This window comes from Globicephala melas, chromosome 12 (genome assembly GCF_963455315.2).
Source record: "Globicephala melas chromosome 12, mGloMel1.2, whole genome shotgun sequence".
In the NCBI taxonomy this organism is placed as follows: Eukaryota; Metazoa; Chordata; class Mammalia; order Artiodactyla; family Delphinidae; genus Globicephala; species Globicephala melas.
Window position 1 is genome coordinate 36,385,839 of NC_083325.1, and position 16,627 is coordinate 36,402,465.

The following is a 16,627-nucleotide window of genomic DNA, read 5'->3' on the forward strand; positions in this document are numbered from 1 at the left end:
CCAATATGGTAGTCTCTGATTCTGTTTTTTGGGATAACCCATTGCCTTCCATTGCCCTTAGTTCTGTTCTTTTGGGAACATCTTCCTTGTTCATTGTCTTCTATGGCTACATTTGAAACAGGTATTAGATAGTTTAGCACTTTTTGTTAGTGTGAGTTTGGGGTGCTGGGAGGGTGCCTAAGGAATTGAACTATCACAGAATTGCTCATTGCTGTGGATTGGCCAGGCTTAGAATTTCTTTGATAGTCAATTCCCTAAGAGACTTAGTGGATTCTGATTTCTTTTGGCTAATTCTACAAATCAGTAAATACGGTCAGAGAGTCCAACTAGACATAGTCTTTGGGTCTGAGCACTTCAGTCTTCTAGCCATAAACATCTCTCTGAGATCTGCCCATTCTCCTAGTTCACATTTTGATGACCTTTGTTGCTAGTGTAATTGAAAACAATGAATGTAGATAGAGAAGCCCCTTCTATAAACCTATATTTGACATAAAACTAGGTGCCTTTGTCCAATGTAAGTTATTTAGCAGGACATCTATAGGAGAAACTTTGGCAACTAAGTTTATCTCCTACTACTGCCTCCCACGTCCTTCTCTGTTTTCAGCCTAAGCTTCCATTTTTGTTATACGGTTTTAGTGAAAACCATAAGACGTAGTCAACATTTACTGACATTCTCATTCTTACTACCATTTCTCCTAATACTAGACACTACTACAATACTTCAGTTGTTTTCAAATTCAAACAACAGAATATCCCAACTCAGATTATCTTAAACAGTGAGAATATTTGTTATTCAGATAATAAGAAGGCTGAAAATAGTGTTCCATCAGTTAAATGACATTATCAAGGCCTCGGATTTTTTTCCATTTTTCTGTTTTGTCATTTTAAGCATATCAACTTTGTTTTCAGGCTAGCTTCTCCCGTGGCTGCACCAGGTTCATGCAACCTATCCTACATAATGTCCAGTGGAAGAAGCTAGGCTCAGGTATTGGGTAGACAACTAAAATGTTCACTATAAATGTCTAGATAGAAGAGTGCTGATGGTTAACGCTAAGAAAGATAGCCAATGGGTACATCAGGTTAGAAACAAAGGTGGTAGGCAAAAGTGGTAGAGAATTGCATCTTTTAGAATACATTCAGCTGCAAATAACAGAAACCCAACTGAAAGTGGTGGCTTAAACAGTAGGAAAATTTACTGGTTCAGACAACTGGAAGTCCAGACATAGACTGGGCTTCAGATATGGTTAAAACTCAGTTCAACAACATCACCAAGGACCCAGGATAACATCAGTTCTATCCTAAAGTGGTTTTCTCATATTCGTAGGGTGGTAGTAACAATTGAAGCTACATGCTTCTTTGTTTAAAAAAAAAAAAAGCCATCTCTTCTAATGACTCACTTATAAGCGAGGAAACTTTTCCTAGAAGCCTCCAAACAATCTTCTTAGCATGTCTTGTTGGCCTAGGAACAGTCATGTGCCTATTCCTAAACCAGTCTGTTTCTAAAGGAATGCCATGTGCTGATTGGTTTAAGCATTAGGTCCTAGACCAATTGTAGGCCAAAAAGGATCAGATTGTATTGATTGAGGCAGACTTATCAGGGCCTGCCTCACATGTCTAGGTCAGTTCCTTACACCAAATGGCTGATGCACGGTGTCAGGAGGTGGGATAGATGTTGAAGAGATTACCTCATTGTCTACTACACAAGTGGAAGCCAACATTAAGGGATACCCCAGGTCGCGTGGGGAAGGGATGCGGGCCACAGGGGCGAGCACACTCTGGGAACATGGCAGCAGCAAACCTCGCCCAGATCATTGACGTGGACATCAACTGCGACAGCGTCTTCAAGTATGTGCTGATTCGAGTCCATGCGGTGCTGCCCTCCGGGGCCCTGGCCAGGGAGAGCAAAGAGATCATGAGCGGCTACAAGTGGGCGGAGTACCACTCCGACATCTACAGACGAGGTATCAGGCGAGATGCAGAAGGGCTATGACTGCGAGTGCCTGGGACGTGGGTGCATCTCCCACCAGAGCCAGGGCAAGAAGGTCCACGTGTACGGCTACTCCATGGGTTACACGGTCGCGCCCAGCACTCCATCTCCGCTGAGAAGATCAAAGCCAGGTACCCTGACTACGAGGTTACCTGGGCCGACGACGGCTACTGAGGCCCACCCAAGGCTGGCCGTCTCCAGCAGCCCACTGGAACTCTGCCCTCAAGGCCACCTCCCAAGGGGTTGGGCTGCACCCCCTAGCACCTTGCCGCCCTGGCCAAGCCTCAGTGCCTGGGGTTACCTCTCTAGGGAGAATTAAAAGCATCATCACCTCCACTGGTCCCTGAAAAAAAAAGAAAAAAAAAAAATTAAGGGACGAAAGATAGATGGCAAAGTACAAGAATGAAACAGGGCAATTCAGAGCAGGGTGCTGGCTGGAGCATGTCTTTTCTATATGATCTGTCTGGACAGTTTGACCACATAAGAAATAGAGGCTTCAATAACCAATATCTGACATTTTTATCTAATATTTCATTGTATGTATGATACAGCAGATACCTTTAATTATAATTCAGTTCATTAAATTCTTTTATAATTTCTCAAAAATTAAATTTCCTGTCAGCATCCTAAAAATGGCAATGTGACATATATGTGAGGAAGTACTAAAGTATTTTACAAAATTGAGAATTTTAAGATTTTATAATTTAAATTGTCAGTAACATTTATAGAGTTCAGTGTAAACATAGCTCTACACTAATCCCTGGAAGACTAAGCATTTTACATTAAATAAAATTTTTATTTATTAAGTCATTTTCAGTCAGACCTGTGATTACTAGGGGTGCATGTAGTGTTAAGACCATAGATGCAGAGCATGTGTAGGGATTCTAGAATTTCATTTTAATCATCTTTGAAGATGTATAATTTTGTTTTTTAAGAAGTCAAGAAGCCCACAATAAAAGACATTTTATGTTTAAAATGTTTTTTCATTACCCTAGCACCGTTGGGATTATTTCAGCATGACATTTATGTTACAGAATTAAGAAGAGGGGAGCATACTTCTTGAGTAAAACATGGGCTTCTACTATGGTGGTTCTGCCTTTGTTTTCAGTGTTATTTAAATCCAGGACGATGGAAGTGCTTTGGAGTGATTTTTCTAAAACTTAAATCTGCTCATGTTGCTCCGCTGCTTCAAACTCATCAGCAGCCACTCACAGCCCTCACGTTGGATCCCAGACTCCTTAGTTCAGCCACAAAGGCCATCAGGAGAGACCCCTACTTACCTTTCTATTTCCTTCTCTGACTCATCTCCCTAGTCCCAGTCCATATTCCAACTATACTTATGAACTATTTGCAGTTTCCCAAATCACCAAACTCTTCCATGCTTCTGCCAGGAGCACCTTTCATCCTCCTTTCCTCCTAATCAGCTCTCTTCTTTAGGATGCTCATCCAGGATCATCACTTCCCTCCTAGGAATACACATGTCTCCCTGGGCTGATGTCTGCCATTGCACTACCTACAACATATTCTGTTGAGGATGTTTATTCTTTTTCCCCATTAGAAGACCATGTCACCTTCGCCTTTTTACCTCCCTCCAGAGCTTAATAAAATATTTGGCAGTTAATAGGCACTTAATAAGCATTTTTGGACTGGATGAATTTACTTTTTCTTACATTTGCTCGTAATTAAAATAGCTATCATTTGTTAAAAAGCTTTTACATGCAAGCACTGTAGTAGATGCTTTACATTTTTTATCTCGTTTAATTTTCACAGTTGTCATGTGAGTGGGAATCACTATCCTCGTTTTAATGGATGAGGAAATAGGCTTAGAGAAGTTCAGTAATTTATCTAAAATTAAGTAAGAGAGCTGGGATCAACCTCAAGTCTGTCAGGTTCCAGAACTCTGCTTTTTTTCTCCATGCAGCACATTATGGAGATCCTCCCTAATACCTAAGGATGAGAGGGTGCCAATCTCACAGTTATTCCAAGCAGATATACAGACCGTAAGCAGTGTTCCAAGATAAGCAGGCATCATTCCCATGGCTTAGAGTTATCATCACCTTAAGAAAAGAATACTAATCAGAAGCTGGAAGTATAGGAAATAGGATTCCGATTTTCAGGAATCCAGATCCAGAGATAAATCACTCTCCAGACAAGTGAACTGGGTCTCAGTGTAAGGCTCCATCCCAGCAAGGAATTGGAATACTAAGGGGGGGGGGGAATTGAAGCCCAGAGATTGAAATGTAACCAAGTTGACAGGGTTAGGGACTAACATATGGCCACCCAGGGATCACCAGATACCAAGTCTATGACAACAAGGCTAATTCTTAAGTCCCACTTAAAATATGGTGAATCTTTTAGTATATTTTCCACCCTAGACCCATGAATTGAGCAATGATATGAGAGATATCGGCACAACCTATCTCCCTGGAGAGTCAGGCAATGAGTCAAAGGAAAAAAATGTGCTGAGCAGCTTCCTAGATGAGAATTTCTGTCAAACAGTTGCTAAATCAGTGTTTAGGAAGAGAAAAATAATTTCTAACTTGATCCTTCCTGAACTTAAAAAAATAAAGAGTCCTTAATTATAGTCTGTATTGACTTTTTTTTTTAAGTTTTTTATTTATTTTTTAGCTGAGTTGGGTCTTTGTTGCCGTGCGCGGCCTTCTCATTGCAGTGGCTTCTCTTGTTGTGGAGCACAGGCTTTAGGCGCACGGGCTTCAGTAGTTGTGGCATGCAGGCTCAGTAGTTGTGGCTTGTGGGCTCTAGAGTGCAGGCTCAGTAGTTGTGGCACATGGGCTTAGTTGCTCCGCGGCATGTGGGATCTTCCCGGACCAGGGCTCGAACCTGTGTCCCCTGCGTTGGCAGGCAGATTCTTAACCACTGCGCCACCAGGGAAGTCCTGCTTTTCTTTTTTTTTCTTTGCGGCACGCGGGCCTCTCACTGTTGTGGCCTCTCCCGTTGCGGAGCACAGGCTCCGGACGCGCAGGCTCAGCAGCCATGGCTCATGGGCCTAGCCGCTCATGGGCCTAGCCACTCCGCGGCATGTGGGATCCTCCCGGACCTGGGGCACGAACCCGTGTCCCCTGCATCGGCAGGTGGACTCTTAACCACTGCGCCACCAGGGAAGCCCCCGCTTTTCTTGATGGACTACTTTTTCTTTGTTTCTGCATTCCCTCACTTCTCTAACTGTTAACTTCTTGGGCCTGCTCTTTGGAACTTGGGGAAGGCTTAGGAGACTAAGGCTTTTTTTCTACAAATAATAAATGGGGGACACAGAGGGACATTTGTACCCAGGAAGGCCCCACAGAGTTTTTCTTGGTTTCAATACCCGCCTTTCTTTGATACTCCTCAATCCTGAGGGGAATGGGGCGGGACATGAAAGGGAATAAAGTTTTGGACAGAGAGGTTAATTATAAACTCAGTAGAGGAACTCAGTTTTAGGTGGATTCAGTTTCAACCTTTGTTGCTAGTCTAGCTCTGACTATTTGCTCAAGTTCTGATTACAAGTCTCTGTCTGATTTTCTAAGACCTGTTTGTGCTTCAGCTTGGTTAACTGAGTTTCTGCCTCGCTTCCTTGTGGCTGGTGTCTGACTTAGTATCCTCAACAACCAGAGTCCTGTTTTATTATCCATCTCTACTATCAACCCTTTTCAGGGACTGGAGTCTGTCCCTGAACACCAGCCAGGTGGCTAAAGTTACTTGCTGATGAGCATCCCTGATGCAAACTCTCTGCCTACTAGAACTTCCAAACTTCTTTCCTCTGGGTGCCCTATTTTCTCCCTTTTAGGGTACCCTACTCTGAGTATCAGAACCCAAATGATACCGACTATTTGAATTTATCTATTGCTATAGCCTGTAGATATCATGCTGCTCTATACTTTACCCCAGCACCTTGAGAGAGGACTATCTACTCCCAACCTCTCCTGTCAGGCTGTACCTCATCTGGTGGATAGTTCTAATTCTAGGAGCTGGTGACTCAGAGGCGGCTCCATTAAGAAGCAGTTAAACTCTGTATCTAGAATTTACTTTGTCTTTAGTTAATGGAGCTTCCTAGACTTCTAGCACTTGATGGAAATGAAGCAGTCTAGAAATTTTGAGGTTAAACATTATTTTAGAGTGGAAATATTATCAAGTGGGAACATGAATAGAACAGCAATATCAGGTCACGTTATGCATTTTTTGAAGTAATTTTTTAAAAATTTTAAAATTGGGACTCTATGTGGAAGACTTCAGTTGCTTCCAAACGTTAATATCTTGGGACTTGATGTAATCCTATTCACATATGATTCACATTATTCAGTTTAAAGGGAAGGAAGAGTAACCATTTTCTTCAAATGAGAAACATAACTCAAAGGAAAAAATTTCCAAACACATGAAAATTAATTTGCATATTCTTTGGAGATAGGAAGAATTTATTTTAATTAATTTCAGCATCCTTCAACAATGAACACACAAGGAAAAATATTCTTTCTTGACTGTGAAACAATATGACAGGCTCCAGCCTCATTTTCTCTGCCTCTGCCACCTTGGCTTCCCACCAGCTGGGTTCAGGTTTTCTACTGGCAGGTGTGGTCCCATCATATCCCAGAGTGCTCAAGCCTGCAGGCTGGATATTCTAAAGAACCTCAGCATACAATGGCCTCTCCTTCACTAAGCTCAGTGTCATATCCACCTTTGGGCCAATAGCCCTTCCTGCATATTCTTCCAACAAACATCTAATATGCTGGTTCTGAGCCAGGCACTGGGCAGAGGCAGATCCATGTTTTGTGTGATCTGAAGCTTATATAATTTGGAGACCCTCTTTAAGAAAAAAGAGAATTAAATTACAAACCAAAAGCAGGTATGAAAATGAATAGAGAAAGGAAATCATGACAAATTTAAGTTTTTAAAAGCTGATAAATTCCACGAAAATCACAAAATCTATAAAAACAGTATTTTTTAACTTATCGTCTGACAAAACTCTCTAATACTTTCCCCCTATTTTTGTCTGTACAATCCTTGATAATTTCTTCATATAACAATAATTTTTGTGAAAATTATTTCTATAGAAATACATTTTTCTATAGAAATAATGGAGAGACCTCTTGCATGGTTGATCAAAAATAATTTTTTAAATTAAAAGTTTAGAAAAATTTCTTTCAGTCTCACTACTTATTATTAGTAATGTCATGTAAGTTTTTAAGATTTAGGAAAACTTCTATCAAGTTTTCTTCATATCTAAGCAGTAAGACTTGAGGAATTTCAACTCTTCTAGTACAGGGGCTAATCTTAATACTCTGAAGTGTCATTGATGTCCTCATTGTAGTGGTGTCTTATGAGTTTTTTTTTTATTAAAGTATAGTTGATGTACAATATTATGTAAGTTACAGGTGTACAATATAGTGATTCACAGTTTTTAAAGGTTATATACTACATTTATAGTTATTATAAAATATTGTCTATATTCCCCATGTTGTATAATATATCCTTATAGCTTATTTTACACCTAATATTTTGTACCTGTTAAACCCCTAACCTTATGTTACCCCTCCCCCCTCCCTCTCCCCACTGGTAACCACTAGTTTGTTCTCTATATCTGTGACGCTGCTTCTTTTTTGTTATATTCACTAGCTTGTTGTATTTTTAAATTCCACATATAAGTAATATCATACAGTATTTGTCTTTCTCTGCCTGACTTATTTCACTTAGCATAATGCCCTCCAAGTTCATCCATGCTGCTGCAAATGGAAACATTTCATATATATCATATATATATGCATATATATATATTCATCTGTTGATGGACACTTAGGTTGCTTCCATATCTCGACAGTTGTAAATAATGCTGCTATGAACATTGGATTGCATATATCTTTTCTTTTTTTTTTTTTTTTTTTTTTTTTTTGCGGTACGCAGGCCTCTCACTGTTGTGGCCTCTCCCGTTGCGGAGCACAGGCTCTGGACGCGCAGGCTCAGTGGCCATGGCTCACAGGCCTAGCCGCTCCGCGGCATGTGGGATCTTCCCGGACCGGGGTACGAACCCGTGTCCCCTGCATCGGCAGGCGGACTCTCAACCACTGTGCCACCAGGGAAGCCCTACATATATTTTTTCGACTTAGTGTTTTGGGGGGTTTTTTTTGGATATATACCCAGGGATGGAATTTCTGGGTCATATGGTAGTTCTATTTTTAGTTTTTAATAAACCGCCATACTGCTTTCCACAGTGTCTGCACCAAATTACATTCCTACCAACAGTGTACAAGGGTTCCCTTTTCTCCACATCCTCACCAACATCTGTTATTTGTGTTCTTTTTGATGATAGTCACTCTGACAGGTGTGAGGTGATATCTCATTGTGGTTTTGATTTGCATTTCCCTGATGATAGCGTTGTTGAGCATCTTTTCATGTGCCTGTTGGCGATATGCATTTCCTCTTTGGAAAAATGCCTATCCAGTTATTCTGTCCATTTTTTAATTGGGTTGTTTGTTTTTTTGATGTTGAGTTATATGAGCTGTTTGTATATGTTGGATATTAACCCCTTATCGGCCATATCACTTGCAAATATTTCCTCCCATCTTATGAGTTTTATAGTATCTTTATTGATTCAGTATTTTATATCAAATCAGCAAACAATTTAAATCTTTTGTCAGTGTATTTATGTGCTAATACTTTGAGATACATAAAATACTGCATAGCAATTTGTGGGACTTCCCTGGCAGTCCAGTGGTTAAGACTTCACCTTCCAATGCAGGGGGTACAGGTTCGATCCCTGGTCAGGGAGCTAAGATCCCACATGCCTTGCAGCCAAAAAACCAAAACAACAAACAGAAGCAATGTTGTAACAAATTCAGTAAAATCTTTAAAAATAGTCCACATCAAAAAAAAAAAAATACTGCATAGCAATTTGTAATACTGCTACAGGTTTCTTCCCCATGAACACAGGGATAATGATAAATTCTATTTCGCCTGATTCTCATTAAAATGGGAGAAAGTGTATAGTGTAGACACAGACCTACTGGAGAATGGACTTGAGGACACGGGGAGGGGAAAGGGTAAGCTGGGACAAAGTGAGAGAGTGGCATGGACATATATACACTACCAAATGTAAAACCGATAGCTAGTGGGAAGCAACTGCATAGCACAGGGAGATCAGCTAGGTGCTTTGTCACCACCTAGAAGGGTGGGATAGGGAGGGTGGGAGGGAGGGAGATGCAAGAGGGAAGAGATATGGGGATATATGTATATATATAGCTGATTCACTTTATAAAGCAGAAACTAACACACCATTGTAAAGCAATTATACTCCATTAAAGATGTTAAAAAATAATAATAAGTATACAAGTGACATTGTCAAGTTCATTTGTACAGAAGAGAACTTCTATTTTGTTTAACACTGATTAGAATTAAATCCTCCACTTGTAATTATACACATTTAATGACTATAAGAATTCCCCCAGACTAGCTTCTGTTTTCATATATTTCAAATCTAGTTTCACCTCCACTATCTGTATACCTCTGTGCTGACCACTTTGGGACCTGTTCACATCATGATACAACCTCTGGCCCCTTCACCTTAGGGCCATGACACACCTTAGGTCCATGATGTCATGGATGAGTTAGGGATATTCCTGGGAGCCACTCCTACATTGAGATGGCTAGCAAAATCTTAACTGTACTCAGAAGTGACTATAAACCACGTGAACATTCCCATTAAACCCAGCCAGATGTACTTCCAATTCACCTTTCCCTTAGTTGAATCTACTTGCAGCTACTCTAGCACTATACCATAAGAGAAATTATGAGAAGCTCTGGTGGGGGTACTTTTACTTTGGTTGTAATTGCAGGTAGAATACCTTACTTGTGCAAAGTTTGCAAAAGTATTTGACCATGTGAGCACATTGCTAGAGCCCTCCTAGGCCTCTATAAGTAAAGGGTCCCAAAGCTTAAACTTCATTAGCTTCACAGAGAATTTACTGCTGTCAGTAGAGAAAAAACTGTTAAACAGTCCTGTCCCATTTTTTTTCTGGGGGTAGAGGGATGCATGAGATAATACAGACAAGGATATAAGCTTCCATATTCTGTGACTTGTCCTTGCATCAACCCTAATGGGACACAGTGTCCCAATGCCAACTGCTGGGCTCCTGTATCATACCCAGATTGGCACTTCTTTCCCACCACATCCTCTCTCCCCCACCTCCACCCTGTGCTCTTTGTTTTTATTTTGTTATTTTTTTTTGTCTTTGCTTTGTCTATTTTTTTGTGGTGGTTCTTGTCTGAAGATCTGTGTTTAGGATCTGAGTGGCCAGAATTACAGGCACACTCTACAGACAGATGTGTGTGATACTGAAATCTGGCAATGTCAGGAGCAGAAGGCATACGGCTGGACAGGCAAAGAAAGAAATGAGATTTGAAAATGTGAGGGTAGCCGAGGCAGGTAAAACTTGTATGTACCGTAATTATCATTTTCGAAAACCATTTGCAGAATTAGTATAACAAAAAGTAATAACAAAAAGAAAGCAGGGTATTTCTTTTCTTTTTTAAAAAAATTAGTTGCACAACTGAACTGTGCAGTTTGTTTCTCTTGGTAAAAATAGAAATGTCCTTCTGATAATATTCATGCTGATCATAATGAATAATGACACAAGTGAATAAAATAGGACTATATCTGTATTTAGCATTAGAAAAAAGGGAGTCCTTAAGAGAGCTCCGGGAGAAACCCTGAAGATGTAGTCCAAGTTGTGGCTGCAAGCAGTTTTCACAGGCCTCCCACTACTGCTAAGTCTGTTAAGTACAGAACCATATGTTTCTCTAAAGTGTAAAAGTATAAGTTGGAAATTTTACTGAGGAAATTCTCCTGTTTCCCATGACATGTGTTGATCAGACTTCTTATTGGAAAGTGCATTGGCTAATGTCCTGCAAGTCATACCCATTAATGATGTATTGCTCATTTCTGCTTTTTGTAATACTTGCCTGTACTGGAACATCATGGTCCAACTTGTTTGTACATGTGTCTGGAAGGGCTGTGTAATTATTCTGGTTATAAAGTGTTGCAACAAACATCTGCAGATATGCTAGATATTATGAGTTCTATCTAAGGTTAAAAGAGAAAGAGCTAATGATATTGGCCCCCAAGTGTACTAATCATATTGACTTAGTATTTTGGTTCCATAGTCTGGAATTACTTATATTTACCATCATTTTAATTGACAGAAGTTGGATCATGGTTGGTCCTCAAGTTTACCTCCAATTTTAGGTAATGCTGCTCTGATGTATTATTGTTATAAATATATCTTTTAAAGAAGTCTGTTGTGTAACAGCCAATGAAAATAAGTCACACATTTGATTTTCACAATTTCAGTGTCCTTTATTAAGGTGATCTTTTAAAATAAGTCAAAATTACTTTGGTCTAAGATAAAAACAAATCCTCTCCAATCAACACGTTTTTCATCTTTTTTTTTTGTCCAGTTGTTTTACCAATAGGAATAGGTAAAAGAACTTCTCATTCTATTTTTCTACTCTACTTGCTTAAACACACTTTGCTAGTGGTGTGAGAATCCAGGTGGCCCTGAGCAATATTACAAAGTAGGTAATGTTTGTCTTGGATGCCTGCCTCTGTTCCTGAAGTCACCCTTGCCCTTAGGGCCCCATCTCAGGCACTCTATTCTAAAATTTCCCTTTCAATTCCTAGTATCTCTTTCTGTAAGATCATGGGTATCATATTTTCTTTCCCTCATTTAAATTTACCTGTTCTGTGTTGATTTTCCTTAAGATCCCAGGATACACTAGTTCGTGTAATTTCTTAAAAAGTCACTGCAGATGTACTCATAGGAGAGAGCTAGAGTAATCGTGAATCAAGAAACATAAGAATCTACTAGAAATGATGCCCTTTCTTCATTTATATTGTGTTGATCGTTCACTCATTTGACACACATATTGAGCACTTATTATGTGCCAGAAATTGTTCTAGGCACTTGAAATACATCAAGTACCAAAAGATAAAATTCCCTGTGCTTATGTGCTCACATTTGTACAGTTTTATATCTCTTGAGAGTATGAATCATGCTTTTTCATATGGTAAGTCATAACATCAGTGCATGCAATTTGGATTTTTTTTCATACTGTTTCCTCTGATCATGCTTTATGTCATGTCTGTACTACTTGATGAAACACAATTCAGTGTCTTAGATGTGGTCATTGAAGTGGCTGATCAGTGACAGACTTGTTTCTCACCTTATTGAAAACAAAATGAGGGGCTGACAGGTTAAAGTTCACCATTTTCATAGAAGAGGGGATGCAGATCAGGGTCTAATGAGGCTGTACTCAACACATATATTTGGTACCAGCCATATCATGAGCAAATCCTAGCCATTAAAATTCCTGGCTTAAATTTTCCTGAAGGTTTGGATTAAAATGCTTACATAGGTGCCTTCTTCAAAACTGTATAGAGCCATCAACCTAAATACAGTCCATAATGGGACTGAATTTTTTAATTCAAATATTCATTTTCTGCTTAACTGATTATCACATAGAGAAAAACATGAAATGGGAACATAAAAATTTAGAATAAGGGATTTGTCTGTGGAAAACATATACCTTTTAAAAAAGCATTTAGCTAAAGCCAGGTCAGTGTGATTAATCTTGCTTTCAGAACATGAAGCTGTGCTACCAAATGTGTGCTCTGTTTTTCCTAATCAAAATGTATATATTGTTACCATGATAATTCTGTCTTGATGTATTTTTTAAATGACTTTGGCTTGCTACACAATCATATAAAACTCAACTCCCCCCTAAAAAAAACAACCCAGTGTTAAACAGTTCAAGTTTCTCCCTATGACCTAAATTAAAACCTGTAAGGTTCAAATTAGGAGACAGGAAATGAATCAAAGAAGATACCATGGTTTTTTTGCGTCAGTTAAGTCGAAGTGTGCTTGCATCTGGAAGATGCCTAACTTTAAGCTTAAAAAAAAAGGAGAACAGAGGAATATGATAAACCTTTCCTAAAATATAGCACTCTAAGAAAAAAAAATTCTCTGCAGGAGTGTTGCATTAAGAACTTTATAAATATTGAAATAGAAGAGTAAATGTATATAATGTAATATTTATGGATTCTTAATTTAAATGCCAGTTTAGTATCCTTTCAAAATACTGACTAAAAAATGGCCCTCTACCCTTCTTCAATAATGAATGAGCTTAACTCTCCACACAAGTGAGATGGAGGCAATGAATGTGGACTCAAGCCAAGTAGTCAGCCTAGGTGTGTACAAAAAGCAGAGGGGGAGAAAAGGAGGAAGGAGAAAATAATTCCTCTGGTACAGGAAAGAACCTGTGAGGGAAAAGAGAGAAATTCTCTCCTCTGTGGCTAAGAAACACATTTTTGCTAACTTTGAATAGGAAAAATAAGAATATATTTAAATATTCTTCTTATGAATGAGAAAAAACCCAACTCAGTGAAATTGAAGAGCAAATCTGATGGAGAAATAGTTTTTTAAGAACTATTTTTAAATGTTTAAAGGGGATAGTTTCATTTACTTCACAATAATTAGCACTTATTGAACCTCATATGCTAAGCACAGCCAAAATCTTTTTATACACTGTCTCCTTTCATCTTTACAACTTTGTGAGGTAGCATAATTATGTTCATGGTCTATATTAAGAAACTGAGGCTTTCAGGGGTGAAGAAACCCATCCAAAGCATCAGGATTCACACATAGGTTTGCTTATTTTAAAGCCTATATCCTAAACACATCAGTTCCTTGTACAATTTCAGTACTGAGATTTAATTCAGGTACTGAAATACGGTTGTATTCATGACTCGTGATTTTCAGTTTATAAGAATACAAGAATCTTAAAATATCTGTTTACTAATAACATTTATGTTGAGTGAAATGGGTCTAACTTTTGAGTTACTTGTTATTTCACTGTCTTTCCTTATTGCAGCAAGATCTTTCTCTGGGCTTCCCTCTAGAAGCTGCATATTTTTTAAAAAGATAGTTTTTTTTCATAAGTTCAGAGTTTTAAAAAATCATCTTTCAAGAGTCATCTTTCACATGTTCATCACTTACATTTTCAATCTATACAATTAGTATTATAGAAAGAATCAGAACTTTTTTGAACCCACATTTTCTTATGCCCAAATTCTGCTATCAAATGCAGGTACATTTCATAATTGTCAAAAGGAATTTCATATACCAGCTGACCTAAGACATTATTTAATCCTGAACCAAAGTTTGTCTTTGGAAAACCTCCATCTTTCTTTGAGTGCCTTTCTACTTGCTTCGGAGATCCTTTCCTGGGACCTTGCTGCTGACCCCTGGCTGCTCAGAGCACCTTGGTAACAACCCACTCTGCCTTGATGCTTCCTCACTTCAGCCTTGAAGGATGAATTAATATTCAGAAGAGGGCAAGAAAACTTTGTGGGCTAACTACCCAATTCTCTCTGCATTCCCCAGTCATCTTTTTGCTCAGGCGCGTGTGTGTGTGCACACACACTCACACATACACACACATCATGCCGTAGGTTGCGTGTGGATTATTGACTGCTTTGGGTTCATTGCTAAAGTGGATCAGGGTATGCCATCTTAAAAATATGCTACTTTGGTATAAAGATTATTTTGAGCTGAAGATATTTGAGATTCGACAAATGCAGGGGTGGGGGGAATCTTCTTGGAGCTTCCCTTATCTTAATACAAGCAGCAATTTCTGGGAAATAGGCTGCCATAAATTCCTCTTCAGGGTGGATCTACTCCCATGAGGGAGAATGAATTAAACCATCTCCAAGGGAGTTTTGTGGCTCTCTAGGAGCAGGAAAGACCATTCATACTCCTATAAATAAACATCACAAACTCTCTTATCTCCTGTTTTTTCTCCTAAAAACCCATTTACCTTTCAAAAAAATAATTTGTTTTTTCCCCTCTCCCCTTCACCTATTAAGGAAGTATATAAGCCCCAAATTCTAACTACCCTCCTGAGTTCCTCATCACGGAGAATTCCCATGTGTGTGAGTGTTACACACATAAATAAACTCTGGGTTTTTCCTCCTGTTAATTTGTCTATCGTCAGTTTAATTTGCAGGGCCCAGAGACTAAACAAGAGGGTAGAGGAAGAGTTTTTTCCTCCCTTACAGTGCCCACCTTTAGTCCCAAGAGCTGTGCCTGGGGGAGGGAGGGCAGGATCCCGAGGCCGACTTGCAGTGTCTCCTCAACAGGATATGGGTAATGGCAGTTTCACTTACCAGAACCATAATTCATGTCAGGGACCTGCCACTGGTCCCAAGAAGGTTCCCTAGTTCCCCCAAGTGGAGCAGTTGCTCCCTCCTCCATTCCCCTGTTTTATCTTATACCTACGTCCGCTGTTATACTTTCCCCACAGATTGTTTTGTTCCTGTTGTTTACATGTCTGTCTGCCTCCCAAGAAGGCTATGTTTGTTTCTTGAGGACAGAGACTGTCTTACTTACTGCTGTTTTCCTAGAACCTACCATAGTAATTGTGCAGTGCCTAGAGTGAGCACTCAGTAATAATGCTGAATGAATGAGTGAGTGAAATGACAGACTACCACCAGAGTACCTTTCAAACATGAATGAAGTAGGGACTTCCCTGGCAGTCCAGCAAATAAGACCCCGTGCTTCCACTGCAGGGGGTGTGGGTTCAATCCCTGGTCGCGAAACTAAGATCCCACGTGCCCCAGGGTGTGGTCAAAAATTTTTTTAAAAAAATGAATGAAATAAGCTCAAAATAGATTAAAGACCTAAATGTAAGGCCAGAAACTATCAAGCTCTTAGAGGAAAACATAGGCAGAACACTCTATGACATAAATCACAGCAAGATCCTTTTTGACCCACCTCCTAGAGAAATGGAAATAAAAACAAAAATAAACAAATGGGACCTAATGAAACTTCAAAGCTTTTGCACAGCAAAGGAAACCATAAACAAGACCCTAAAACATAAGACCCTAAACCATAAACAAAACCATAAAAGACAACCCTCAGAATGGGAGAAAATATTTGCAAATGAAGCAACTGACAAAGGATTAATCTTCAAAATTTACAAGCAGCTCATGCAGCTCAATAACAAAAAAAAACAAACAACCCAATACAAAAATGGGCAGAAGACCTAAATAGACATTTCTCCAAAGAAGACATACAGACTGCCAACAAACACATGAAAGAATGCTCAACATCATTAATCATTAGAGAAATGCAAATCAAAACTACAATGAGATATTATCTCACACCAGTCAGAATGGCCATCATCAAAAAATCTAGAAACAATAAATGCTGGAGAGGGTGTGGAGAAAAGGGAACACTCTTGCACTGCTGGTGGGAATGTAAATTGATACAACCACTATGGAGAACAGTATGGAGGTTCCTTAAAAAACTACAAATAGAACTACCATATGACCCAGCAATCCCACTACTGGGCATATACCCTGAGAAAACCATAATTCAAAAAGAGTCATGTACCAAAATGTTCATTGCAGCTCTATTTACAATAGCCAGGAGATGGAAACAACCTAAGTGTCCATCGTCGGATGAATGGATAAAGAAGATGTGGCACATATATACAATGAATATTACTCAGCCATAAAAGGAAACGAAATTGAGCTATTTGTAATGAGGTGGATGGACCTAGAGTCTGTCATACAGAGTGATGTAAGTCAGAAAGAGA

The 16,627-nt window shown here is 39.3% G+C and overlaps 1 pseudogene; it reads left to right on the plus strand.

Annotated features, from left to right (window-relative positions):
* Positions 1–1,783: 1,783 nt before the first annotated feature.
* Positions 1,784–2,161, plus strand: LOC115864196 (14 kDa phosphohistidine phosphatase-like; annotated as a pseudogene).
* Positions 2,162–16,627: the final 14,466 nt, after the last annotated feature.